Here is a 26,999-nt window from a genome sequence, read left to right as displayed (position 1 = left end):
TGTAGGTGTTTTTTCCCCTCAGAGAATATGATAGCATGAGTCTGAAGACAGCAACCTAGCTCTCCGTTGACAGAGAAAGGACTAAACTCATCCATAAATGGATCACATCATCCCTTTCAAGCTATGCTTCTGTTCCTTAATTTCTTAAGTATTTACTGAAATTTAAAAATCATGTGTTATGTTTTATACTCTAAAAGTTTTATTGTTATTATTTATTATTTTTGTTTCTTAAATTATTTAAGTGTGTTTTTGAAAGAAGTACTGTACTTTCTATTGTGCATTATTATCGTGAACACATGAGTCTTAGAGGTTTAATCTATTTCAAAGAAATATAAAATTCAACTTAAATGTTTCAACTAGACCTTAAAAAAACAGATACTAACCAGAAACACACACACACACACACACACACACACACACACAGCATATACTTCATCGAAAGAAAGAAAGAAAGAAAGAAAGAAAGAAAGAAAGAAAGAAAGAAAGAAAGAAAGAAAGAAAGAAAAGGTTGCCAGAAGTTACAAATTCACATAATTTAATACTGGGTGTAAGAGATGGAGACTTGAAATCACTGCATTGTCAAGGGGCTTATCCACACCTTTGATGATTCAGGATGGAGTATCTATAAATAAACTTCTGTGCTGGAGACCAAACTGTCCTGGACTCATAACACATCAAGAATATACTTAAAACATTTTCTGAATTGAAATATTATTAGTTTAGATGTCTCTGATTTAAAGATGGCTAGAAGTCAGTTTTTTTGTACTCGAGTGAAATTGAAGGTAAAATTAGAGAATTGGATAGAAGTCTTGATTTCATTTGAGTCACTCTGTGTTGTATCTTTCCTAACTGGCCAGTTCTGGTTCTGGTTCTGGGGAAATCGTTTGATGAGAATTAGAGTTGCTAGAGCCGAAGGCACAACCTGGGAACTCACGTGGGCTCTTGATTGTGGCACGTGGCCCTGCGCGGTGAGAACGGAGCCGCCCGGGTCTCCGAAAGCTTTCCCTTTTACGGAAGCTGTACTTGAGCCTCGGCAGTCGTCGTCCCCGCTTGGATTTCAGTAGAAGGAGCACTCCGGGCTTTGGGGGACTTCTGTCTTCCGTGTTCCCCGATTCTGCAGACTAAAGTACAGACCACCTCCATCAGAAATGTGCCCTGGGAGTGTTCACGGTAGTTCCTTGCGTTCACCTCCAGTTTCAGTCGTTTCAGAGCAGGGTACCTGAGGGCTGCCCTGCCCAACGAGTTAAGAAAGGAATTGAAGAACTGAGTAGAAAAGGATATAGCGGGGCGCCTGGGTGGCGCAGTCGTTAAGCGTCTGCCTTTGGCTCAGGGCGTGATCCCGGTGTTCTGGGCTCGAGCCCCGCATCAGGCTCCTCGGCTGGTAGCCTGATTCTTCCTCTCCCACTCCCTCTGCTTGTGTTCCCTCTGTCTCTGGCTGTCTCTCTCTCTCTCTGTCAAATAAATAAATAAAATTAAAAAAAAAAAGAAAAGAAAAGGATATAGCGACTGATAGGTGACTGTAAATGAGTAAGCAGAGAACATGGCAGGAAAATCTACTTTCTAAGTTATGTGTTCATTATTATTCTCTCCTAGGGTACTTTATTTCTTTTATTCATTCCAGAGAGAGCGAGAGCGAGAGAGCGAGCGAGAGCATGAGCAGTGGGGATAGGGTCAGAGGAACAGGAGAAGCAGACTCTCCACTGAGCAGGGAGCCCAAGGCAGGACTCGATCCCAGGACCCTGAGATTATGACCTGAGCCAAAGGCGAAGGCTCAACGCACTGAGCCACCCAGGCGCCCCTCTCCGAGGATATTTCTGAAAACGAATTTAATATTTCTGAATTTCCTTTCTACCTCCCAGGATTGAATCTTAAAGCAACTTAATAAGACCTAAAATATGGAATTTGGTGGTTTTTTTAGTGTCATATTCTGACAATACAATTCTAAAAGTATCTTTTCAAATTTAACTATTATAAACTTATCTCGAAGGCCTTTCAAATATGGGGGTGGGGGTGACCACAGGTTTTAAAACATTACGATCTGGGTATGAGTTTTAGCTCTGATATAGATGAACAGATGTGCATTATTTAACTTCTCTGAATATTAGTTTTCTTCTGTAGAAAATGAGATAAATATCCCTACCTTTCATTCTTTATAGGGATATTCCAGGACCAAATAGGAAAGCTGTTTTAAGGATAGGTAAAAAAGATTTCTACATAAATTGGCATCCTTAAAATCAAGGGTCTTCAACCTCAGCACTCCTGACATGGGCCGGCTCAGTCTTTGTTGTAGGGGTCATCCCATGCATTGCAGGACATTTGTTTAGCCGCGTCCCAGACCTCCACCTGCTCAAAGCCACTTCCCTAGTTGTAACAACCCAAAATGTCTCCAGACATTGCCCTCGAGAGGGCAGAATTGCCCCTGGTTGAGAACTGCTTTAAACCAAATAAATTATTTAAAGCAACTTACTTCTAGCAATGCAGTTAGTCTAATTTCACCAGATTAGAGCGCTTGTTCATGTGTGTATTGTTTTTGTTTAGAGCAGGGGGAGCAAACTAAAGCCCTCAGGCCAAAATTTGGCCCGTTACTTGTTTTGCAATAAAGTTTGAAATTTATCATTTATTTATTGTCTTTGCTACAAAGGCAGGAATGAGTAGTTCTTACAGAGATATCGGGACCACAAGCCTAAGATGTTTACTCTCTGGCTTTTCACCAAAAAAGTTTGTCCACCCATGATTTTAGAATATTTTGTCATGTATTGAACCATGAATGCTGAGAGTTAAAATTGTTTGGTTTTATGTGAAGGTTTTGGCAAAAAAATATTTCAGTTTGTTTAAGTATATAGCATAAGTATAAAATTAAATTTAATAATTATTGATATATTTGTGCTTGCTTTTTTATGGACATATAATATAGCACATTAAGATCAAAACCTTAGGGGCACCTGGGTGGCACAGCGGTTAAACGCCTACCTTCGGCTCAGGGCGTGATCCCGGCGTTGTGGGATCGAGACCCACATCAGACTCTTTCGCTATGAGCCTGCTTCTTCCTCTCCCACTCCCCCTGCTTGTGTTCCCTCTCTCGCTGGCTGTCTCTATCTCTGTCAAATAAATAAATAAAATCTTAAAAAAAAAAAGATCAAAACCTTATATTTTTTTCAGTAACAATATTTTATTTTTTATTTTTTAATAATTTTTTATTATGTTGTGTTAGCATACAGTACATCCTTAGTTTTTGATGTAGTGTTCCATGATTCATTATTTGCACCCAGTGCTCCATGCAATATGTGCCCTCCTTAATACCCATCACTGGCCTATCCCAATCCCCCACCCCCCTCCCCTCTGAAGCCCTCAGTTTGTTTCTGAGAGTCCATAGTCTCTCGTGGTTCATTCCCCCTTCTGTTTACTCCCCCTTCATTCTTCCCTTCCTTCTCCTATCTATCTTCCTGCTATTTCTTATGTTCCACAAATGAGTAAAACCATATGATAATTATCTTTCTCTGCTTGACTTATTTCACTTAGCATAATCTCCTCCAGTCCTGTCCATGTTGCTGCAAATGTTGGGTAATTGTTCTTTCTGATGGCTGAGTAATATTCCATTGTATAAATGGACCACATCTTCTTAATCCAGTCATTTGTTGAAGGGCATCTCGACTCCATCCACAGTTTCGCTATTGTGGGTAATGCTGCTATGAACATTGGGGTGCATATGGCCCTTCTCTTCACTACGTTTGTATCCTTGGGGTAAATACCCAGTAGTGCAATTGCTGGATAGTAGGGTAGCTGTATTTTTAACTTTTTAAGGGACCTTCACACTGTTTTCCAAAGTGGCTGTACCAACTTGCATTCCCACCAACAGTGTAAGAGGGATCCCCTTTCTTCACATCCTCTCCAACATTTGTTGTTTCTTGTCTTGTCAGTTTTTGCCATTCTAACTGGTGTAAGGTGGTATAAGATCAAAACTTTAAACCATGCCATTCTGGTTCAAATCCTGGCTCTGCTCTTGTGGGATCTAGGACAAGTCACTTAACTTCTCTGTGCCTTGGTTTCCTCATCATGAAATGAGGATAATATTAAAACCCATGAGGACTGAAGTAACATGCACGTAGTACAGTGTTTCGCATCTAATAATAAGCATAATACTTAGTGATAACCAGAGGGTTCCAGAAATCAACTCAATTTATATTTGGCCCTTACAGTTCTTTACTAGCAGTACAGTTTAAAGATATGTAAGATAAAGACATGCCACACTAGATATAATAGCTCATTCTCTAGGCCATCAAACAGAAATTGCCAGCCTTAATCTCAATATTATAACAAATGAATTAATATAACATATATCCTTTTACTTTTGCTTTATTGATGGCCACACTAATAAAATATTTATTCCAAAAAATATATGAATGTGGAATAGTTGTTTTCACAACAAAATGTGGGCATATAATTGCACTTAATTTATTTCTTCCTCTACTGCCGGCATCCTTGGTGGCACAGAATATAGCTGTTTTGGTCTGATCTGTGCAAATGTGCAGAAATGGATAGATAGGTATAAAAAATTGGTGTCTAGCCAGACAACTGTTCAATTATGGCCAGAGATTAGTTTTAAGTTAAAAAAAAAAAAAGTCACCGCAAATCTTGCCACTAGTAGAAAATAAATTGTCTCTTAAAAAAACATTATGGATTTCAAAATGTTTATCACTTTTAGTGCCTTCCCTGAGATGGTTAGTCCAGCTCAGGTAAAGCTCTGTCTTGTATCCATCAGACTTTAGGAACCCAGGTACAAACCTCCCTAGCTTCTTAGAAATGCATATTTTAATACAATTTTCTATTTATGGGGTATCTTTTTTCCCTGTAGCAAAAATGATGATTACAGATTATCTTTTTAATCCTCTTGTATAATATTGAACATTTACAGTTTCATTAGTTTTTAGATATAAAGCTAAAACCAGAAAGTAAGTACCAAGATGAAATTTTTATTCTCAATTTTTTTTCTTGGATTCACTGATTATGTTAGGCTGCCACATATAATCAATCAGCTATCAACAAATTATTGATTTCTCTAAATGTGAAACATGATGCTGAGACATATAAAATTTGAGAGGAAATATAAGGCATGGATCTTGCCTTCAAAGGGTTACCACAGTTCTTTTATAGATGCTTACATAGCAACATAAAATCTCACAGTATTCTAGAAGTATTCCAAGAGATGCCACATGAGATGATAGCTACTATTTCATAATAGTTATCAACTGAGTTGTATAGACAATGAGTATTTTATATTCAGCGAAGAAACTGTTCATCATTCACTGTGGTGTATTTGTCCTGAGTTCCACAAGCATTATGGCCTTCTAAGTATCAGGCACTGTACTAAAAGTTGGGGACCTAAACGTTAGGTAGTATGTTCCCTCTGGGCCTTATAATTTGGTGCAAGAGGTTTTTTTTTTTTTTTTTTCTGCCTGGGAATATATTCATGTGGTTTTTTTAAAAAGTCTTAATCTAAAATAATTCTTTTTCTTTTCCACCTAAATAATTTGCCAGGCAAAACACTTACCAATACTCCCTTTTTGAAAACACACTGTCTCCCTCCCTGTCTCTCTCTCTCTCTCTCTCTCTCTCTCTCTCTCTCTCACACACACACACACACACACACACACACACACACACACACACACAGTTCCCCTTTTTGAAAACAGATTTTCATTCTTAATATAATGTGCAAATAAGCACCAATATTTACATTACCTCCATAAAGAAGACAGAGATGAGAATGATTTGCTTTTCACTACAAAGACATATATAAAGTAAAAAAAATGCCGAGCTCCATGTTTAAAAATCTACTTACTGGTAGTATTTTATAGTGGTTTCACATCTGTCATCTTGTTTGATCCACACAGTTGGCAAAGTTAAGCAGGACACTGCGGCTTATAGAGGTTGTGCTTCATTACCTGAGATCCCATGTCCAGCAGGAGGGTCCCAGGATATGTAGGATCCAGCTCTCCTAAACCCTGTCGCTCCTGCTGCTGTCGTGTGCTTTTTTCTTGGCAGCGGCAGCAGTAAACATTTATTCATTATTTAGCGTGAGTCAGCTACTCTACCGGGTACTTTGCATATATGGTTTTGTTTAATCCTCACAAAAATCTGTGAGATAACCACGGTGATTGTCATCAGTTTGAAGGTGAGCGTGCTGAAGCCTAGACAAGTAAGCTGCTCAGAGTCACACATTTGGGGAAGTAGCATATAGATAGAAAGCCAGCTGTGTTAGAATTTAACTTTCTTAGCCACTCTCCGAGTCTGCCCTCTTAAACTCTTCCTGCTTGACTGAACCACCTCAGTTTCTTGGAGCAGGGAAGACAGACGTAATTCAAAATACCCTCAAAGGGGAAAGACTGTCTTTCATCCAACAAAAAAAAATTTTTTTTGAGTACTTACTGATGACAGTGCACAGGGAATTGCTTTCTTGAGGCCTTCGCAGTCTGACAGGGGAGACAGATGAAGCATTGGTGGCTTTCTAGTGTGTTCCGTGCTCAGGTAAAACACTGTAGAGGGTGTTATGAGAGCACAGAGGAGGGTACGACTCCCATCTCAGGGAGTCAAGGAAGGCTTTTTGGAGAGATGGTATCTGAACAGTGAGTGGATTTTTGTGTGGAACTCCTGTAGCACTTCCAAGAAAGACTTACAGAGGAATGGTCCTTACTTCTGAAAAGTGGTTGTAGGATTGCCACAATGTCTGGTACTTTCTTGGTCCTGCCGAAGAGCTTTGACATAATAACAGTTTTTCAGTAGTAGCAATGTTGGTCTCTGTCTCTGGAATTCTTTAGGAATTAACATGGCCATCTTTCTGGGTTTCACCCACTGGGGAGGAGGGTGGACAGACCAGAGTGAGCTCATGGGTCCCTACCAAGACCGCAATTCTGGGATTCGTCATAGTTGCTTCAAATCTTACCTCTGCTACGAAGTGTTCCAAAAGCCGTTTACAAATGCTGGTCCAGGGAGCCTTCTCCTACCTCTTCTTCACACTCTTTGTTTTCATGGTTCTGTTTTCCTGTGCTTGCGCGGGTGGGCCTCTCTCCCAGCAGGAACTTCTGCCAGCCAAAGACTCTGGTTGGACTTTAGGTACCTCAGATACCTTGGAAACTTTTCGCTGGGTTAGAGGTACTTCAAAGAAGTAAAATATATAAATTATGGGGGGTGGGGGATACCTCTTTTTAAATATGTTTTAGAACTTTCTAGCTCTTACAGGAGGTAAAATTGTTTTAAAAGTGGCAAACCTGAAATAGGTAGAGCCGCCTGAACACATGCAGGATTTACTGCCTTCTACTTCCCACAAAACAATGCATCTTTTTCCAGAATTATTTTATGAGGCACATTATTCATCCTCCTGAGCACTGCGGTCATCCTCCCATGGAATAGCAAACATTTGCCATGACTTTAGTTCAATGATTCTCTTTGAAAGAACAGAAAGCATGTGTTATAGGGTGCATAGGGCGTGTGCTTTGAAGAGAGAGGGTGGGTCAGTGATTTCACAGATTAGTGGGGGATTTATTAGAAGGAAAAGGATTTGGTGGGTAGCATGATGTGTCTGTGGCCATATTCAGGCAAACAGAACATGAGAGAGCTGTGGCTGGAATCAGTTTTTTCTGACCTAGCAGGTATCTTCCACTCTTGAGACACAGGTAATGAAATACGGCTTTCCCCAGTCTCTTCCTACTTTCACTCTCCTTACTGATTGTATCCAGCTGTGTGGAATACTGCATCACCTACGCCCAAGAAAGGGGTTTTGCTTCCTTAGTTTTTAATTATCACTAACCAGGTTGCAGGATTCTCTGTCTACTTGGTTTCCAGCTAATTTGCCTTCACTTTATTTTTTTAACTGGTTACTTTCTTTCCTTCCTCTTTTGACCCCTGTAGCGTCTCTTGGTTTCCACTTTCCTTCTGTTACCTTTGAATTCCTTTGCGTATGTTAGTATCAAGCTGATTGTCACAAGATTTATAAGGTATTCATTGTCTGGACTTGACGCCGTTTGGAATTTTCCTAGGACTTCTGAAGTTTAATTTCTAATACCAAACAAAGAAAGCTGTACAGCCTAAGCACCAGTCACAAGCCAAAGAAGTTCTACCTAAGCCTCATTTCCTCATGTCCCAGTCACCTTATATTGGAAACATGGGCACAGATTGCCTGGTGAGGCAAAAAAGGTGCTACAGTTGGGGGAAAGAAGGGGTGATGTTTCAGGAAACTGATCAGATCCATTCACTTCATGAAAAATGAGGTAAAGGCTTGGCTGCTTTTGAGTGGGATTCTCTTCCTTATATATCCAAGATGGAATTTTTGGTTGTTAAATACAGATGTAAAATCATGAGTTGTTATTCGGACAGGTAAGTATTTATCTTATCATATAGCATTGCGTTAACAATTCCTCATTCCTGATTAGGACTCTTAAAGCCACTTAAGAATTCATTCCAAAAAATACAAAGATATCTTAGTGATATTTCAGTTATTAAATATTCAGTTAGTGAACACGTTAGCTTTTATTGCATCTTTTCTCTCTGGTGTCAAGCTTTTAGTAATTCCGTTGTTGTTTATGGTTTGTACCGCTAATAGAAGCCAAGCGGAGAGCAAGAAGAGAAATTCTATTTTGCTGCTTGTCAGTAACTAGAGAGAGGGATTGAGCATGAGTGGTAAGAGATGGGAAGAGTCTGGCTGGTGAGCAGATTGACTCCCGCTAAAAAAGATTCTGGAACCTCTTCATCAGAAGTGGTTCGGCTCATTTTTTTAAAGGACAGGCGCCACTTTGGTTCATTTCTCAATCATGGTCACTGCTGGTGGGTAATAATTGGTTACCTCTTCTGAGTTGGGGTCTTTAAAAATTCCCTGTTCAATTTGGAGGACCTGTTGAATGCTGTAGGGAGGGAGGAGGGTATGTGGAGGAGGAGAGCTGCAAGTGGTGATCAGTAGTCACCTTACTCTGCTTTAATTCCTTGTCGAATGAGGATCAGGTTGATGTTTTGTGGGGTTTTTCAAGATTGCATGATCCAGTAAATTATCATGTAATAAGGAGAGCACCTACTGCCTGATATACAGAGTCATGCAAGCAACATCACTTCTCTTTGTACCTTATATTCTCCATTTACCAAATGAAAATTATAGCATTGTCCTTGAACCCTGCTGAAATAATTGCAAAGATTACTTATGTATTTGTGTCCTTGCGAAGCTTTGAATATAAATTTTATTGAGCATCTTATGTGTGTGCATGTGTGCGAAACTTTTTTCTTAAAGGGACTGTTGATCATGTTGGGAAAGCAAGACATGGTTACAGATTGATTGCTTCGGTGTTTCATAGGAAGGGTAGTTTTCATTTGCTGTCTGCCAACCATGTAGAAAATTTCCTACTATCTCCTGATCCTAGAAAGAATTCCTCAACCTTCAATAGAGTCTATGAAGCATAGCTAATATAATGTGCGTTTTTTTTATTGTGGTAAAATATAATATTTATAATTTTAACCGTTCATAAGTATACAATGCGGTGGCATTAAATGCATTCACAGTGTTGGGTATCCCTCACCACTATCTATACCCAAAACTTTTACTTCATCCCCAATAGAAACTCTGTATTTGTGAAACCATAGTTTTCCCTTTCCCCTACTCCTTAACCCCTAGTAACCTCTATTCTATTTTCTGTCTCTATGAATTTGTTTATTCTAGGTGCCTCATATAAGTGGAACTGTACAATATTTTTCATTCTGTGTCTGGCTCATTTCACTAAACATAATGTTTTCAAGGTCCATCATGTAGCATATTATCAAAAAGTCGTTACTTTTTATGGCCAAATATTATCCCATTGTATGAATACATCATATTTTGTTTATCCATTTGTCTTGTGCCTTATACTTTAATATATGATATACCTTATACTTTAATATATAATGTACTTTAATATATGTTAAATTATAACATAAGGTATATGTAATTTAATATCTAAGTAAGGGATACAAGAAGAGTATATTTTGTCAGAAAGCAGAGTAAGAGTGCCTGGGTTGGAACCCTGGCTCCAACATTTACTACCTACGTGAGCTCAGGCAAGTTGCTTAGTCTCTCAGGCCTCATTTACCTCATTATAAAATGGTAATAATTATTGTCTAACTCACAGGGTTGTTGTGAGGATTAAGTGAGTTAGTATATGTGTGGTTGTTAGAAACGTGTAGTATTGTAACAGTATAATACAGGTGCTATTTTGCTATTTATCTCTATTATTATTAATATAATGTAATTGCTGTAATGTAATTATTATTCCATCATAGTTGATGTACATCCCGTAGAAGAGATTAGAAATGTGCTAGACCATAATGAAATTCTGCAGGATGTGATTAGAAAAAGAATTCTGAGGTGACTCAGGTGTGTGCAGAGAACACAGATGGCATGTCTGTGCAGAAGGCAGGTGCCGCACAGTGGTTAAATGAACAGCTTTGGAGCCCAGCAGACCTCTGTTCAAATTACAGCCCTGCGGTACCATTACTGTGACTTTGGGTATAACCTTTCTAAGCTTTAGTCATAATGTATGATAGGGTAATACTGGGGATAACCTCACAGGATTATGAGGATTAAAAGAGTTTATGTAAAGCACTGAGCATGTTCCGTGGCAAAGAAAAAAAACTTTAAAGAGGGGTAGCCTCTATTAATTTAGTACTTTTGATATCCATCATTTTTTGTCATTGTTCTTAGTATGATCTAACTGGATCATAGTGGAAGATACTGTTGGAAAGGTATTGAGCAGGTAAAGAAAGAGGAGTTCTAGAGGTTAGGAAATAGCTTTCGGAGGAGTTTGCACTTGAATTTAGATACTGGGAAGTCACTGAAGTTTTCTCCGAGAGAAAGAGAGAATGAGTGTGTGTGTGTGTGTGTGTGTGTGTGTGTGTGTGTGTGTGGTGTGTGTTTTGGCAAGAGCATTCGAAGGGGGAGGGTCTGGCTGAAAGCAGTAACTTGAGAAGATCAGTCTGTTTATACTGTGCCATAACTTGGGGGTTGGAGAGAAAATTAGATAAACCAGAGGGAACAAAACCATTAATATAATTTTTAACAAATGAACAGAAATCAGTAAGCAAAAGAAAATATTTGAAGACAAATAATTATTTCCCTTTTTGGGTATTCATTACATGTCAGACACTATGCCAGCCCCTCTGTTTCGATTACTATCATTTCATGTTCCCAGTAACTTTATGATGGGAGACACTATCATTGTTTCCATTTCCCAGATGAGAAGTCAGCAGCATACAGTGGCTAAGATCACACGGGGTGTGTAGAGACTGTGAGTGCACCAATATCTGTTTTCACCTCTTTCTCGGAGTAAGGACAGTTCCATCTGGGCATGTGGCCCACACTGCGTAACCTCCTTTGCAGTTAAGGGTGATCAGTGACAAAAAAATAGTGTTTGGGGTAATTTCGGGGAACAACCAGAGAGAGTTGGCTTATCCTCGCTGCCCCTTCTTTCCTTCTCTCTTCCTCCTTCCTCCTGTCGTGGGTGAAGCTCATCTTAGACCAGGGCTGCACCGTAGGAATGGTGGAGCAGAAAGCTGGAAGGAGCTGGGTCCCTGTGAACTCTGGGGAGCGGAGCCTGTGCACCAGCCCTGCACTGCCAGCCCGTGAACATTTATATAAGAGAGGAAAATAAATATCTGTCTGGGGTTTCCTGTTATTTTCTCAGCCAATCTGCATCCTCAGTCACAAAGATCACCGAGGGAAGAACTGGGAGTTGGCCCCAGGCGCTCTGGCTCTGGAACCTGCTGTCACCACTGTGTGTGCTGCCTCACTGTACTCTTTCCCTTGGCAGCCCTCAGATGTTCACTGGTTTCTGTAAAGAACTGTTAAAAACTAACTCTGGTGTTACAGCTCAGAAAGCCAAATTTATTGAGGGTAGGCCTGTGTCCAGAAATGGATTCAGGAATCCAGTGGTGTTTTCTCTCAGCCAAGTAGAGAAACTTGAAGAAAGCTTTGCTACTTTTACCTCCACCTAGACACAATTTCTTGTATTTCTTTGTCTTTTGCATAAATGTTCCTAATTCTGAGAAATTCATCCTGCAGCAAAAGGAAAGAAGTTGAGGTGTGGTTTGTTTGTTTTAATTATCAAGGGCAATGATTAATTAATGACTTTTGGAAAAATGACACCCATCTTTAAGCTAAGGACCTATGTAGCTGTTACTAAGAGAAAAGCAAATTCTGGGACACCTGGGTGGCTCAGTCGGTTAAGCATCTGCCTTTGGCTCAGGTTATGATCCTGGAGTTCTGGGATCGAGTGCCTCATTGGGTTCCTTGCTCAGTGAGGAGTCTGCTTCTCCCTCTGTCTCTGCTCCTTCCCCCGCTCATTCTCTCTCTCTCTCTCAAATAAATAAAATCTTTAAAAAAAAAAAATCCGGGAAACCATTGATAAAAGGTAAATATGCTCTTACATGCTGCAGAACTATAATTCTATGATTCTGTTTTGAGCAATAACTAAAAGGTGTTGGAATTATAACAGTTGATCAGTTGCTGACGACCTGAAGTATTGGCCTGAATTTACAAGAGGTTACCATTGTTACATGTTCATAGAAATCCTCAACCTGAAATACTTTCTGCAGGAAACAATTCAGTCATCATCATTATTTATAGAGACATCATAGTGGTGAAGGTTGGGTAGATGTGGTCTGGTTTTCAGATAAACTGGGTTTTATTTTGCCTGCACGCTGAGCAGATTGAATAATCTGTATCTCAGAGACTAGTGGATAAAGATGTTGTAAATAATTAGTGGCAATATGATGCTGGCTCCTAGACGCTCTGAAGATCTTATCATCTTTCTAAGTCATATGCTGTACCAGAGCTCGTCAGACAAGAGCTCCTCATACAGTCTAAAATGAACTATTCGGAGTCTCAAAAGGACAATAAAATTTTGAAAAGATGTGAAATATCCCAGTTAATAATTATACCATTTCATTGTTGAGAACGAAATGAATTATAAACTATGTTTACATTGCTTCAACATGGCTCAATTTTAGCTGCAAACGAAAATACTTGTCTTCTTTTCATGATTAGTCTTAATTATTTAATTTTTTAAAGTTATCTTGAATCTTCAGGAACAGCTTAAACAAATAAAAATTAAGAAATTTTGATGTACTGCGGGCAGGGTTTTTGCTCTGCTTTCGTAATCTATAATGGGACTGTGACAGCTTACAATTAAGCATTTTAAGAAACATTGCTGTTAAATCAAAGTGAGACCTAGGGTATTTATATGTACATTTGAGGTCCTGTGGTGTGTAATGGACAGAACATGGACTATAGAGGAAGAAATCTCCCAATCCTAATACCATGTCCGAACTTGACTTTTGCAGAATGGGAAACATAACAGCTCTACATCTTGTTGGGAAGATTAAATGAGATAACATGTGAGAGCTCCTTATAAATCTTAAGGAACTGTACAAATGTTAGATGTTATTACACTTGGCCTGTTTTTATGTAACATCTTCAAATTTTTTCTTTAAAGCCTCTACTACTATGTTTTAAATGCACTGAAGTCAAAACATATAATTTTAAAAGGCCTTATTTCTCAGCCAGCGTTAGAAACTCAAGAGAATGGATGCCGTTGGTTGAAACTTGCTGTACCACTTTGAAGTTTAAGGCAGAAAAGCAAGTTGAAGATTTCATACTTTTGAGTGGAATAGCAGTCATTTTTCACCTTTAGTAATCTTTATACAGAATGAAAGCAGGTTGGAGCTGGCAGAGATTTTGGTGGTTGGTTAAGCAAATTCCTTCATTTTGTGGTTAAGTGGACTGAGATCCAGAGATGAAGTGACTTTCTTAAAGCTGCATAACAAGTAATGACAAAAAAAGTAGAACCTCTTGAATCCCAAGCCAGTGTCCATTTCATTTCATTTTGCCATTATTTTTTAAAAAATCATTGATTCTACTATTTGCGAAACTTTTAAGGTCATTTTCCAGTGTCAAGGGACATTTGAAATTAAATCTGGCTTCAAAAGATGTTACCATTAAAAGAGGTTAATAGCTTTTTGTTTTTAATCTTTGTAATGTGGTTATATAAGAGGAGGTCTTGCTCTTAAGATTAAAAAAAACAAAGTGTTTACTGAATATCAGTATTTATGCTAAGTACTTTTTAAGGCATTAGGATCTTTTCTTTTAAAACATGTATCCTTAAGAGATTTGATCTGTTATCTCGCTATGTCATGATGGACTTCTGGCCTCACAATGATTTTCTTTTCTTCTGAAATGTAGTTAGAAGTTATAAGAAATGGCCACTGTGGGTCTCAAACTTATCCTATCTTCTTTTACCATAATAAGCTATTGAATGCAAAAAATAATAATAATTAAATAAATAAAAAGCTGAGAGTTTAGAAAAAGGTAAAACCAAACTTAGTAAAGACCTCATTAATTTAAACTCCTATAAGGAATGTGAACAATACCTGAAATGAAATTTACTTTCGCTACCGGAATTCTTTCTTCATTGCCTATGCAAACTAATAATGTGAGCAAGATTAGAAAGGGAATGCTTTAAATGGTTAAAAGAGCAAAATGTTTCTGAGCAGGCTTCAGTGGTTGGAATACTGATTAGCATACATATAAGAGGCATGCTAATTGCAGACAGCCTTATCTGGTCATTACAGCAAGTCCCCCAGGACCTTTCTGTTACTTGGTGGAACTTGAAAGTAATAAATTTGCTTTCTTTGTAATTATTCTACAATTAAGAATTGCACAAATTTAAATCATTTTCTCATGGCATTGCCCTGATTAGTGGACGTTAAGCCAATAACTATATGTTCCCTGACATACAGTACAAAATAGATACTGATGTGTAAAAAATAAAGGTGGTGACTCAGTTTGTAAGAAAACCTCATTCTCTTTAGTTTTCCACATTACTGTTTTGACAATAAAGTTTAAAATCTCTTTTCCATTTTTTCTTATTGATCCATGTCTGAAGGTTCATATTGATCTTGTTCTTAACTTAATGGAAGTAACAACCTTCTTAGATCTCAGGACTAATCTTTTTATTCTTTGATGGAGCAAAGAATAAAAAAATTTATTTTTCCTATTGATGGGAAGATTGAAGCCTTAAACAGAAAGGCGGTATCTGCAGTTTCATTTTTCAGAGAATATAGCTCCTCTTTTAAATTGTGTCCGTTTTGCTTTTGTACGTGTAGAACAATCACTTATTAAAATGGTGTGTTATTTCTGTTACCCGGAAGAAGACATTACGTAGTGATCATCACTCTAGATATCGATGTGGCATCTTTTGTTAGCTCTTGAGAAGAATCTTCTTGGGTATCATTACCAAACATCTGATTGGTTGTTGTGCCGTTTAATTTTTGGCCATGTTTTATTTTTCCTAGTATTAAAATAGCACAAAGAGAAATGAAAATAGCCTAAGGTCTGGACTTGACTGTTTGTACATAAGAAACTAAACTTTTTTTTTTCATTAGATGGAAGGAAGGGTGAGGTGGTCCCTCCCTTCTGTCTCTTCTACCTTTTTCTTTTTAGTTATAATCCAGGCGGGATAACTTTTTGCCTGGATGTTATATTTGGTTCTTGGCTTATTTTTTTTCTTCTCTCCCTGTGTTTCTCTAGAAATCAGAGAAATACCACTTTGATCCTTGTTGTGCCCAGAAAATAATTTCCAACTATTTAACCATCTCTAGTTAACACACTAGAGAAGAGACAAAGACTTAAATTGCAGAGCATTGTTTGTCTTCCCTCCATCACTCCGCTAGAAATTCCCCACCCACCCCAACCTTTCCACGTCATCCTCAGTCTCCTTGTTTTATCCAAGGGAGGTATTTTGGTTCTTATTTAGATGTGTCTGTGGCATTGAATACTAGCTACTCTTTCTTGACACTTTCTCCTCCTTTGATGTCCCTGTCATCATTCTCTTTTAGCTTCTGCTTTCTTTCTCTCGGTCGTTCGTACAGCCAATATTTATGGTGCTCTTTGCTGGGTCCTGGGGATTTAAGTGGTGAACACAGACTCATACCCTGCCCTCAAAGAGATTCTAATCTAAGGAAGGAAACAGGCCAGTAAACAGTGTTCATGCTGTCATGATTTATTCATGCAAGTCCTCCTACCTACACTATTCCTTCTCTCTCTTTCTGTCTCTCTCTCCCCCCTCCCTCTCCCTCACACCCTCTCTCCCCCCCACACACAGACACACACACACACACACACACACACACACACACAAGCCCTTTTACACCTTATGCTCTTGAATATTTAAGACATATCTCAGATATTAGGTGAATTAATGCACAAATTCTTCCTTTTATCACAAGGCCTGGGATTCTGATCTTGTTTTCCCATTTTCTTGCCACGTGCCAAGTTGTAATTTCACTCTTCTGGAGCTTTTGTTTCCTCATCTTTAGTGTGGTAGAGTCATGGTCTGTGTAGCGCATCAGATTGCCGTGAGCATTAGATGCGGTAGTAATACATATCAGGTGCTGGATAAACTGGGGAATTCTGTACCAAGGTAAAGTGGTTTTGTTTCCTTCGGTTTGCTCCCTTCTCCCTAGCTCTCTTCTTGGCTTTTTTTCCTCTTCTCTTTTCTTTTCAGAGGACCCTGCAATAAGTTGTTTTTGTCCTAAAAATAGTATATCCTCCTGCAGTTACTGGAGGGAATATAGCCAATAATCTAATCAGAAAATACATAGTTTCCTAGTGGCTATAAACTGAAGTATTTTGAAGTCATTTTAAAACCAACCATTACAACCTGAGTTTAATCTGTTTAACACATAAAGAACGCTGTTTCATAAGACCCTGAGACAGATTTATGCTAAATAGTCTTATAAAATGAAAATGCTGTAGCATCAAATATTAATATTTTGCTAGCAGCAGGCAGCCCAAATGTTAATGGCTGGTATGCATTTGAAGGCCTACTTAACTGTGAATTTTATTAGGACCATTTCTCAGAGCTGGAGTTATAAATGGGCTTATAAATGAGAAATTAGCCGACCCTCTAGGGAGAAGCAGGTTCTTTGAAATCTTAATTAACCAATCACATTGAACTTCTCTTCTTTCAATTGCCAACACTTGGTTAAATGTTGAAGAAAACATTATCTAGTTGGAAACAGCTTAAATAAGGGGAACACCATTCTTTTATATGTTGGAATAGATCTAATTGTAAGATGAAAAATAAAAGAAATAAAAATAGCTTATACTTTCCTTTTTGGATATTTTCTTTTGTCCATTGTACTTTTTAAAAAATTGCACTTAAAACTGGGATTTGAAAAAAATCATAAAGAAGTATAAAAAACATAGGATTTTCCTCTCTGTATCCTTACTTGCAGTTACGATTTTTGAAGTACTTTATTTTTTCTACGCAGAAGGTCTTAATTTGTGTAAAGAAGTTAATTTTCTCTTTGCAGTGAATAAGCAATGAGTTTATTATACTCATTATTGTCAGAGTGCTTTAATAATATGAAGTTTATGAAATAATTTGCATTTTACTTACCAAAGTCTTTTTATTTGTGATTTTGTCTGAACCTTGATGAAGAGTTGGACTTTATGTATGCCCTGGCAATGTAATTACCAACATTTCATTTTTTTTCTATACCACTCCCTAATTAATACATATTCTCACACCCCAAGTGATGAAACTCTGAAAGTCATCAAGGATTATGTATTTAATTCATTCACTCAATCAAAATACCTTTCAAGCAAAAAGATAAAATATATCTAAATAGGAAACTCAGTGAAATTTAATATCACAATCTGTCAATTTGTTTCTCATGTTTCCTTATAAGGGGTTAAAAATGCCAATATTTGTGTTTTATAACATTTTTCATTAGGGATTTCGAGTCAGCAAAAGACCATGAGCACAGGAAGTTATAGATTTTTCAGGAAAAAAAAAAAAAGCCTTCTTGGCTTCCTGGTAATATATTTCTTTATTCTTATGGCTTTCCTTACCCCCTTTTTTTTTCAAATTGTGATATGTTATTCACCATACAGCACATCCTTAGTTTTTGATGCAGTGTTCCATGATTCATTGTTTGCGTATAACACCCAGTGCTCCATGCACTACGTGCCCTCCTTAATCTCCTTCACTGGGCTAGCCCATCCCCCCACCTCCCTCCCTTCTAAGACCCTCAGTTTGTTTCCCATAGGGCTTCCCTTACCTTAGTTTCACAAATTTCATGTGAAATTTCCTCAGGATAAAGGCAGTACTTGCATACTACCCTTAGATAGCTATTTATTCCTCCTTGAGATTCATCCAGTTACTCTGATTATTTTACATCAATCTTTATGAATTTTTCCTGTCAAATACTTCCAACTTTTGGAACTGTTTATTCTTTCTTGATTCTTAAGGGTTGATTCCCAGGTCATATAACTGTGGACACTTCATTTGCAGTTTTAAGAGAATACTTCTTACCCCTTTGCTGTTAATTTTGCATTTTTTTCCAGTTTTGTTGAGATGTAATTGACATTTAACATTGTGTTAGTTTAAGGTGTACAACGTAATGATTTATGTACATAGTGTGAAATGATCACCACAGTAAGTTAATATCCATCTCCTCACATGCTCACAAAGTTTTTTTCTTATGATGAGAACTTTTAAGAACTACTCTCTTAGCAACTTTCAGATACACAATACAGTATTTTTTTAAAGATTTTATTTATTTGAGGGAGAGAGAGAGTGGGAAGTAGAGGGAGAGAGAACAAGCAGACTTTGCGCTGAACACAGAGCCCAGTGTGGGGCTTAATCCCACCATCCTGAGATCACAACCTGAGCTGGATCAAGAGTCGGATGCTTAACCGACTGAGCCACCCAGAGACCCCTCAAATATACACTACGGTTTTGTTAACTATAGTCACCAGGCTGTACATTAGCTCTCCAGAACTTACTAATCTTATAACTAGAAGTTCGTATCTTTGATCACCTTTACCCATTTCCCCCACCTCCACTCCCACCCTCCACCTTTGGCAACCACTGATCTGTTCTGTTTCTATGAGGTGTTTTGTTTTTTGTTTTGTTTTGTTTTGTTTTTTTTAGATTCCACATGAAGTGACAGCATACAATATTTGTGTTTCTCTGTTTCACTTATTTCACCTACCATAATGCCCTCAAGGTTCATCCATGTTGTCTCAAATGTCAGGATTTCCTTCTTTTTTATGGCTGAATAATGTTCCGTTGTGTATATATGCCACATTTTCTTTATCCAGTCATCTACTGATGGATACTCAGGTTGTTTCTGTGTCTTGGCTATTCTTCTTCTTCTTCTTTTTTTTTTTTTTTTTTTTTAAGATTTATTTATCCATTTGAAAGAGAGCGCACACACGAGTGAGGAGAGGGGTGGAGGGAGTGAGAGAAAATCCTCAAACAGACTCCCTGCTGAGCACAGAGCCCGATGTGGGGCTCAGTCCCAGGATGCTGAGATCATGACCTGAGCTGATATTAAGAGTTGGACACCTAACCAGCTGAACCACCCAGGCATCCCCGTTTCTGTGTCTTGGCTATTCTAAATAATGCTGCAGTAAACATAGGGCTGCAGATATATCTTCAGATAGTGATTTTTTTCCCTTCAGTTTCATACCCAGAAATGGTAATGTTAATTTTAACAAAATACAGATAAATTGATGCACTTTAAAGTGGTACCTAGAAAAGATAATTGATGTGGTGCAATGAACATGTATAGGTGAAAATTTAGTAACCCTTTTAGTTGAATCTCTTTTTCCAGAGACAACATTATATTTTCTGAGATACATTCTTCTACATTATGTTATTACTTTCTTAAAAGGGGTACTTCAACCAATGTGATCTTCTTAAAATCTTATAAGAGGAACTTACAAAACTAAGATGGTTCTGTGATCAAACAGTTTACATTCTCTCAGACTTATGATTACTTGGAAATTGTCTTACTTCTGCTACATAATTTTCATACATACACTTACTGGGTTTTCCAAAATTTGCTACTGAATGAAAAAAATACAAATACAACATAATCATTTATTTAAGTCTAATTTCTAGAAATAAAGTATCAAGTCCTCGTTTTCTAACATTTGCTAAGTCCTCTTTCAGATTTAAGAAGCATTATGCCTTCTGTGTACCAAGCACATCTGCAGAGGTATCACACCAAGATGAGCTGGAGGAATGTGTTTTGGCTAGAAGGCATAGCATGTATGTGCAAAGAATTGTGATTCTAATATAGCGTGACACATTAGATAGGGTCAGAGAGCTTTTAATACTAACCTGTGGGAAGAGTTGGGAGAGTGGATGGCAAGAGGCTAAAATGATGGGGCAGGGCAGGGCAGTGCTCTCCCTGGGGGGCACTGAATGGCAAAGGAAGTACAAAAGCCTTTGGACTTTATTCTTTGGGCTAGTTGTCTTTGGATGGGTTTTAGTGCATTTGTGAATCTTTGAAATTACATGCAAAAGTGTGTGTGTGTGTGTGTGTGTGTTAGCATATATATGCATATGTACATTCATATGCATTCTTGCTGGAGAAAAGGTCTATAGTTTTCATCAAATTCTGTAATCTCATGAAGTTAAGAATCCCTGCAGTAGATATGACAAAGCCATTTGGAGACTCATAAACACGATAATGGGATAGGAATTATTGCTTATTTGCTTTTAAGAAAAATCATTTTGGCAGCAAGACCAAGGGATGGTAGGAGGGTTAAAAGGTTATAATAGGACCCTACCTCACACCATATGCAAAAATTAACTCAAAATGCATCAATGAATTAAATGTAAGTGCTAAAACTATAAAACTCTTAGAAGAAAACATAAGGGTAAATCTTAATGATCCTGGATTTGACAATGTTTTCTTAGATATGAAACTAAAGGCACAAGTAACAGAGGTACCTGGGTGGCTCAGACGGTTAAGTGTCTGACTTCAGCTCAGGTCATGATTTCAGGATCCTGGGATTGAGCTCTGCATTGGGGGGGTCCTTGCTCAGCAGGGAGTCTGCTTGCCCCATCTCCCTCTCTGGTTGCCCCTCCCCCCACTCGTGCTTGCACTCTCTTTCTCAAATAAGTAAATAAAATCTTAAAAAAAAAAAAAGTCATGGGCCTGTTGCTGTTGCTTGAACCGTTGTAGACCCTGGTAGGGCCAGTTCTGTGTTCAAAAAAAAAAAAAAGCACAAGCAGCAACAACAAAAAACCCCATACATTTGACTTCATCAAAATTCAAAACTTCTATGCATCAAAAGACCCCACTGGGAAAGTGAAAACACAACCTAGAATGGGAGAAAATATTTGCGAATCATCTATCTAATAAGAGTCTCTTATCCAGAATATAAAAAAGAACTCTTACAACTCAATCATAGAAAGAAAAAAAAATCAATTTAAAAAAAGAGCAAAGGATTTGAATAGCTATTTCTCCAAAGAAGATATACCAGTGGCCAACTAGCACATGAAAGATACCCAGCATCATTAGCTATCAGAGAAATGCAAATCAAAACCATTTCATACCCATCAGGAGGCCTGTAATCAGAAAGTCAAGTATTCTGGCGCCTGGGTGGCTCAGTCGGTTAGGCATCTGCTTTCAGCTCGTGGGTCATAATCCCAGGGTCCTAGGATCAAATCTTGTGTCGGGCTCCCTGCTCAGTGGGGAGTCTGCTTCTCCCTCTGCCCCTCCTCCCTGCTCGTGCATGCTTGCCCTCTTTCTCTCTCTCTCACAAAAATTAAAATAAAAAGTTAAGTGTTTGTAAGTATGTGGAGAAATTGGAGCCCTCATACACTGCTGGTCAGAATGTAAATATGGTGTAACTGCTTTGAAAAACTGTCCAGCAGTTCCTCAAAAGGTTAGAGAGTTACCTTATGACTGAGAAATTCTACTCCTAAGTGTATACCCAAGAGAACTGGAAATACGTTCATACAAAAACTTGTACACAAATGTTCATAGCGGCAATATGCATAATAGGCAAAAAGCAGAAACAACCTAGATGTCTGTAAAGTGATGAATGGATAAATAAAATGTGGCATATCCATATAATAGAATATTATTCAGGAATAAAAAGAAATGAAGTACCGATACGTGCTTCCACAGGGACAAACCCTGAAAACATTGTGCCAAGTGAAAGAAACCAGTCACAAAAAACCTCGTATTATATAAGTTCATATGAAAGGCAAGAATAGGCAAATTTATGGAGATATAAAGTAAAGGTTGCTTGGGCTGGAAGGGGTGGGGGGATGGGAGGACATGACTATCAGATATGAGGTTTATTTTGGGGTTATGAAAATGTTTTAAACTTAAACTGTGGTGATGCTTGCACAACTCTGCAAATATGCTAAAAACCATTGAATTGCATATTTTAAATGGTGATTTTTTTTGGTAAGTGAATTATGTCTCAATCTGTTTTTTAAAATAAAAGTTTATGGGCACATGGCCAGCTCAGTAGGTAGAGCGTGGGACTCTTGATCTTGGGATTGTGAGTTCGAGCCCCACATTGGGTGTAGAGATTACTTAAAAATAAAATCTAAAAAAAGTAAAAATAAAGTAAAATAAAAGTTTATAATATTCTAGGGCGAGGAAGCTCAGGTACTGAAATGAGGTAGGGGCAATAGAAATGGGGAAATGATGGTGGATTTGAAGGTCAATAATGAAAAAAAAAACCCAGATAGGGCTTCGTAAATGATTTCGACAGCAACAGGCAGGAGGTTGCATATGTGGGAACTCCCAGATTTCTGGCTTGGAGGTCTAAGGAGAGAGTGGTACCACTTGCCACAATGGGACAGGAACATGAGAAGAAAAGAACACTTTAGGAAAAAGATGATGAGTTTGTTTTTTAGAACACAGAGTTTGAAGTGCCTATAGGACAACTGGGTAGAGTTGCTCAGTAGGCAATTAAAAATGTAAGTCTGGAGATTGGACACATAATTGGAGAATTATTAGTGCAAGCCTTAAAGTTGAAGCCTTGTATGTACAAAACCACACAAGGAGAGTGTTGTTTAAGAAGGAAAAAGGGCTGAGAACACGTAAGAATTTTACAGAAAAAGAGTTGCTGGCAAAGGAGACTGAGAAGCTGCAAAGAGGTGAGAGGAGAATCAGGCAAGAGGTATTAATGGAGCCCGTGGGGTTAGAGAAAACAAGAATGGGTTATAAAATAAATAGTCCTCAGGATGTAACATACAGCATGGTTACTGTAGTTAACAATACTGTATTGTGTATTTGAAAGTTGCTAAGAGAGTAGGTCATAAAAGTTCTCATAACAAGAAAGAAAAAAGAAGAAATGGTTAGTTTGTTTTTTTTTAAGATTTCATTCATTTATTTGACAGAGAGACAGCCAGCGAGAGAGGGAACACAAGCAGGGGGGTGGGAGAGGAAGAAACAGGCTCCTAGCAGATGAGCCTGATGTGGGGCTCGATCCCAGAACACCGGGATCACGCCCGGAGCCGAAGGCAGACGCTTAATGACTGCGCCACCCGGGCCGCCCCTATTTGGATGCGTTTTATTTCCTTTTCTTACCTAATTGCTGTGGCTATGATTTCCAATACTATGTTGAATAAATATGGGAATAGGGTATCCTTGTCTTGTTCCTGAACTTAGAGGTAAAGCTTTTAGCTTTTTACTATTGAATATGAAATTAGCTGTGGATGTGTCATATACAGCCCTAATTATGTTGAGGTACATTCTCTCTGTACATATTTTGTTAAATCGATGTTGAATTTTTTCAAGTGCTTTTTCTGCATTTATTGAGATGATCATATGATTTTTATCTTTATTTTGTTAATATGGTATATCACTTTGATTAATTTTCAGATGTTGAACCATCCTTGCATCCATGGAATAAATTTCACTTGATCATGGTATATGATCCTATCGATGTGTTGTTTTGCTATTATTCTGTTAAGGATTTTTGCATCTATATCTATCAGAATTATTGGCCTGTAATTTTTTGTCTGGTTTTGGTATCAGGGTAATGATGGCCTGATAAAATGAATTTGGAAACTTTCCCTCCTCTTTAGTTTTTCGGAAGAATGAGAAGGATAAGTATTAAATCTTCTTTGCTTGTTTCGTAGAATTTAGCAGTGAAAAATTGAATTGTTTATTGGAGATTTCTCTTCTTTCTAGTGGTAGGCCCATATTGATAGGAACTTTCCTCCTAGAACTGCTTTTGCTACATCTTACAGATTTTGGTATGTTGTTTTCCTGTTTATATTTGTCTCTATGTATTTTTTTCATTTCTCCTTTGACTTATTTATTTTCCTCTTGTAATTGATTTCTAATTTCATACTCTTGTGGATGGAAAAGATACTTGATATAGTTTCAAAATCTTGAATTTCTTGACACTTGTGTTCTAATGTGTGATCTCTTCTGGAGATATTTCATGTGCGCCTGAGAAGAATGTGTAGTAGAAGAATGTGTATTCTGCTGCTTTTAGATGGAATGTTGGGTATATATCTATTAAGCCTATCTGGAGCATTATGGTGTTTAAGGCCAGTGTTTCCTTATTGATTTCTGTCTGGATGATCTATCCACTGATATAAGTAGGGTGTTAAAGTCTCGTACTATTATTGTCTTCCTGCCAGTTTCTCCATTTAGGTCTGTTAATACTTGCTTTATATGTTTTGGTGCTTCTGTTTTGGGTACCTATGTATTTATAAATGTTATATCTTTTTGCTGTATTGACTCCTTTATCATTATGTAATGTCCCTCTTTGTCTTTAATTACATTCTTTGTTTTGAAATCTCTTTTGTTTGATATGAGTATAGCTACCCCAGCTTTCTTTTCACTTCTATTTTCATGCAATATCTTTTTATATCCTTTGACTTTCAGTCTCTGTGTGTCCTTAGTTCTGAAGTGAGTCTCTTGTAGGCAACATATAGATGTGTCCTATTTCTTATCCATTTAGTGCCTTTTGATTGGAGGACTTAGCCCATTTTGATTTAAAGTAATTATTGTTAGATAAGTACTTATTGCCATCTTGTAAATTGTTTTCTGGCTGTTTTTATAGTTTCTCTCTGTTCCTTTCTTCTCTTGCTCTCTTCCCCATGGTTTGATGACTTCCTTTAGTGTTATGTTTAGATTCTTTTCTCATTTTATGTATTTGCTATAAATTTTTGCTTTGTGGTTACTGTGTGGTTTATGTATATCATCCTACATATATAACAGTCTATTTTAAGTTAATAGTGACTTAAATTTGAATACATTCCAAAACTACACTTTTACTCCCCCTCCACATTCAATATTTTTGATGTCACTTTGCATCTTTTGTGTATTCCTTAACTGTTGTAGTTTTAGTTAATTTTACTACTTTTATCTTCTCACATTCTTAGTAGCTTCATAAGTGATTAATCACGACCTTTACTATATATTTACCTTTTTCAGTAAGATTTTCACTTCTGTGTTTTCTTGGTATTAACTAGTGCAATTAGTGTCAGCTTAAAGAAGTTTCACTAATATTTCTTGTAAGGCTGGTTCAGTAATGATTAACACCTTTTTCTTTTGCTTGTCTGGTATACTCTTTATCTGCCCTTTGCATCTGAATGATAATCTTGCTGGGTAGAGTATTCTTAGTTAGAAGTCTTTTCCTTTCAGTACTTTGAATATGTCAGTGATACTTTCTTGTGACCTGCAAAGTTTCTGCTGAAAAATCTGCTGAGAGTGTTATGGCGGGTTCCCTTGTATATAACAATTAGTTTTTCTTTTGCTGCTTTTATGCTTTCCCTCTTTATCTTTAACGTTTGTCATTTTAATTATAATGTGTCTTCGTGTGGGTCTTCTTGGGTTCGTCTTCCTGGAGCTCTCTGGGCTTCCTAGACTTGGATGCCTGTTTCCTTCCCTGCGTTAGGGAATTTTTAGCTGTTATTTTCTCAAATAAATTTTCTGTCTCTTCTTTTTCTGCTACCCCTTTAATGTGAATGTTATTTGATATTGTCCCAGTGGTCCCTTAAGCTGTCTTTACTCTTTAAAATTCTTTTTTGTGTTTATTGCTCTGTCTGGGTGAGTTCTATTGCTTTCTCTCTCAGTTTGCAGATTTGTTCTTCTGCTTCATCTAGTCTCCTACTGAGCCCCTATAGAATATTTTTCAGTACAGTTACTGTATTTTTAAGTTCTGTGACTGTTTGGTACTTTCTTATGTTTTTTCTTTCTTGACGTTCTCACTGTGTTCATCTATTCTCCTTCTGAGTTTGGTGGGTATCTTTATGACCATTACTTTGAATTCTTTGTCATGTATATTACTTATCTCTTTTTCTGTGGTCTTGTCTTGTTCTTCCACTTGAAACATATTTCTCTGTTTCTTCATTTTGCTTGCATATTTGTGGTTTCTGTGTATTAGACAAAACAGGTACCTCTCTCAGTCTTGAAGGAGTGGCCTCATGTAGGTGATGATCCTTTTCATTTAGCTGTGCCCTAGCTCTTAGCTGTCTCTCGAATTTTGTGATTGTCTGAACCATCTGGTTTATTCTTGATATGCCCCCATTGCTAGGGTGTGCCAACACCTGTCAGTGATCCAAGGTTGGGAGGGGGGCGTCTCATTTAGCACATGTTTTCAGGCCAGTCCCTCAGGCTGCAGCTTTTAAAATATGCAAGTATAAGGGTGCCTGGCTGGCTCAAATGGTAGAGCATGTGACTCTTGATCTCAGGGTTGTGAGTTAGAGCGTCTCTCCAGCCCCCGTTGGGTGTAGAGATTACTTAAAAATAAAATCTTTCTTAAAAATGCAAGTATATACAGTTCTCTTGGGCCACAGTCATAATTCTGCTGGCTTCCAGACTGAGGTCTGCAAGTGTCCCCTGGGTAACAATTGCAAAAATAGGGGCTCTGTATGATTACAGAAGCTCCTTTTAGAGAAGACTCATCAAGCTGTAATGAGGTCAGAGGGTGCACAAGGATGGTGTCTGTCTCATTGCTTATGTTTCTTTGTAGTACGTCTTTAGCATCTAGATGTGTGAGAAACCTGAAGCCTGTCCCTTAGGCTACAGCTCCAGGCTAAGTAAGTAGGCCTTTTTTTTTTGCAGGAAGCCTGGAGTTGTGTTTCTGTCTGCTGTTTTGTGCAGTGCCCCCAGGGGTGGTGGCCTGCCAATAATTGTCTTTCTGA

At 37.9% G+C, this 26,999-nt stretch overlaps 1 protein-coding gene and 1 long non-coding RNA gene across 3 annotated transcripts in view; one reads left to right on the top strand and one right to left on the bottom strand.

The window, feature by feature from the left end:
• Positions 1–26,999, top strand: part of RABGAP1L (RAB GTPase activating protein 1 like) — a 716,315-nt gene that overhangs the window by 376,954 nt on the left and 312,362 nt on the right. The gene's annotated exons all lie outside the window — the stretch shown is intronic.
• LOC148110680 (uncharacterized) lies at positions 519–6,296 on the bottom strand. The gene is made up of 2 exons (XR_015722833.1): positions 5,840–6,296; positions 519–1,451 (listed from the first exon to the last, which is right to left on the bottom strand). It is a non-coding gene; the product is annotated as an uncharacterized LOC148110680 (long non-coding RNA).

Source organism: Ursus americanus, chromosome 2 (assembly GCF_024610735.1).
Source record: "Ursus americanus isolate L20-20 chromosome 2, mUrsAme1.1.p, whole genome shotgun sequence".
NCBI lineage: Eukaryota > Metazoa > Chordata > Mammalia > Carnivora > Ursidae > Ursus > Ursus americanus.
The sequence above is the reverse complement of the archived record's forward strand: the minus strand, read 5'-3'. Positions and strand labels throughout refer to the sequence as shown.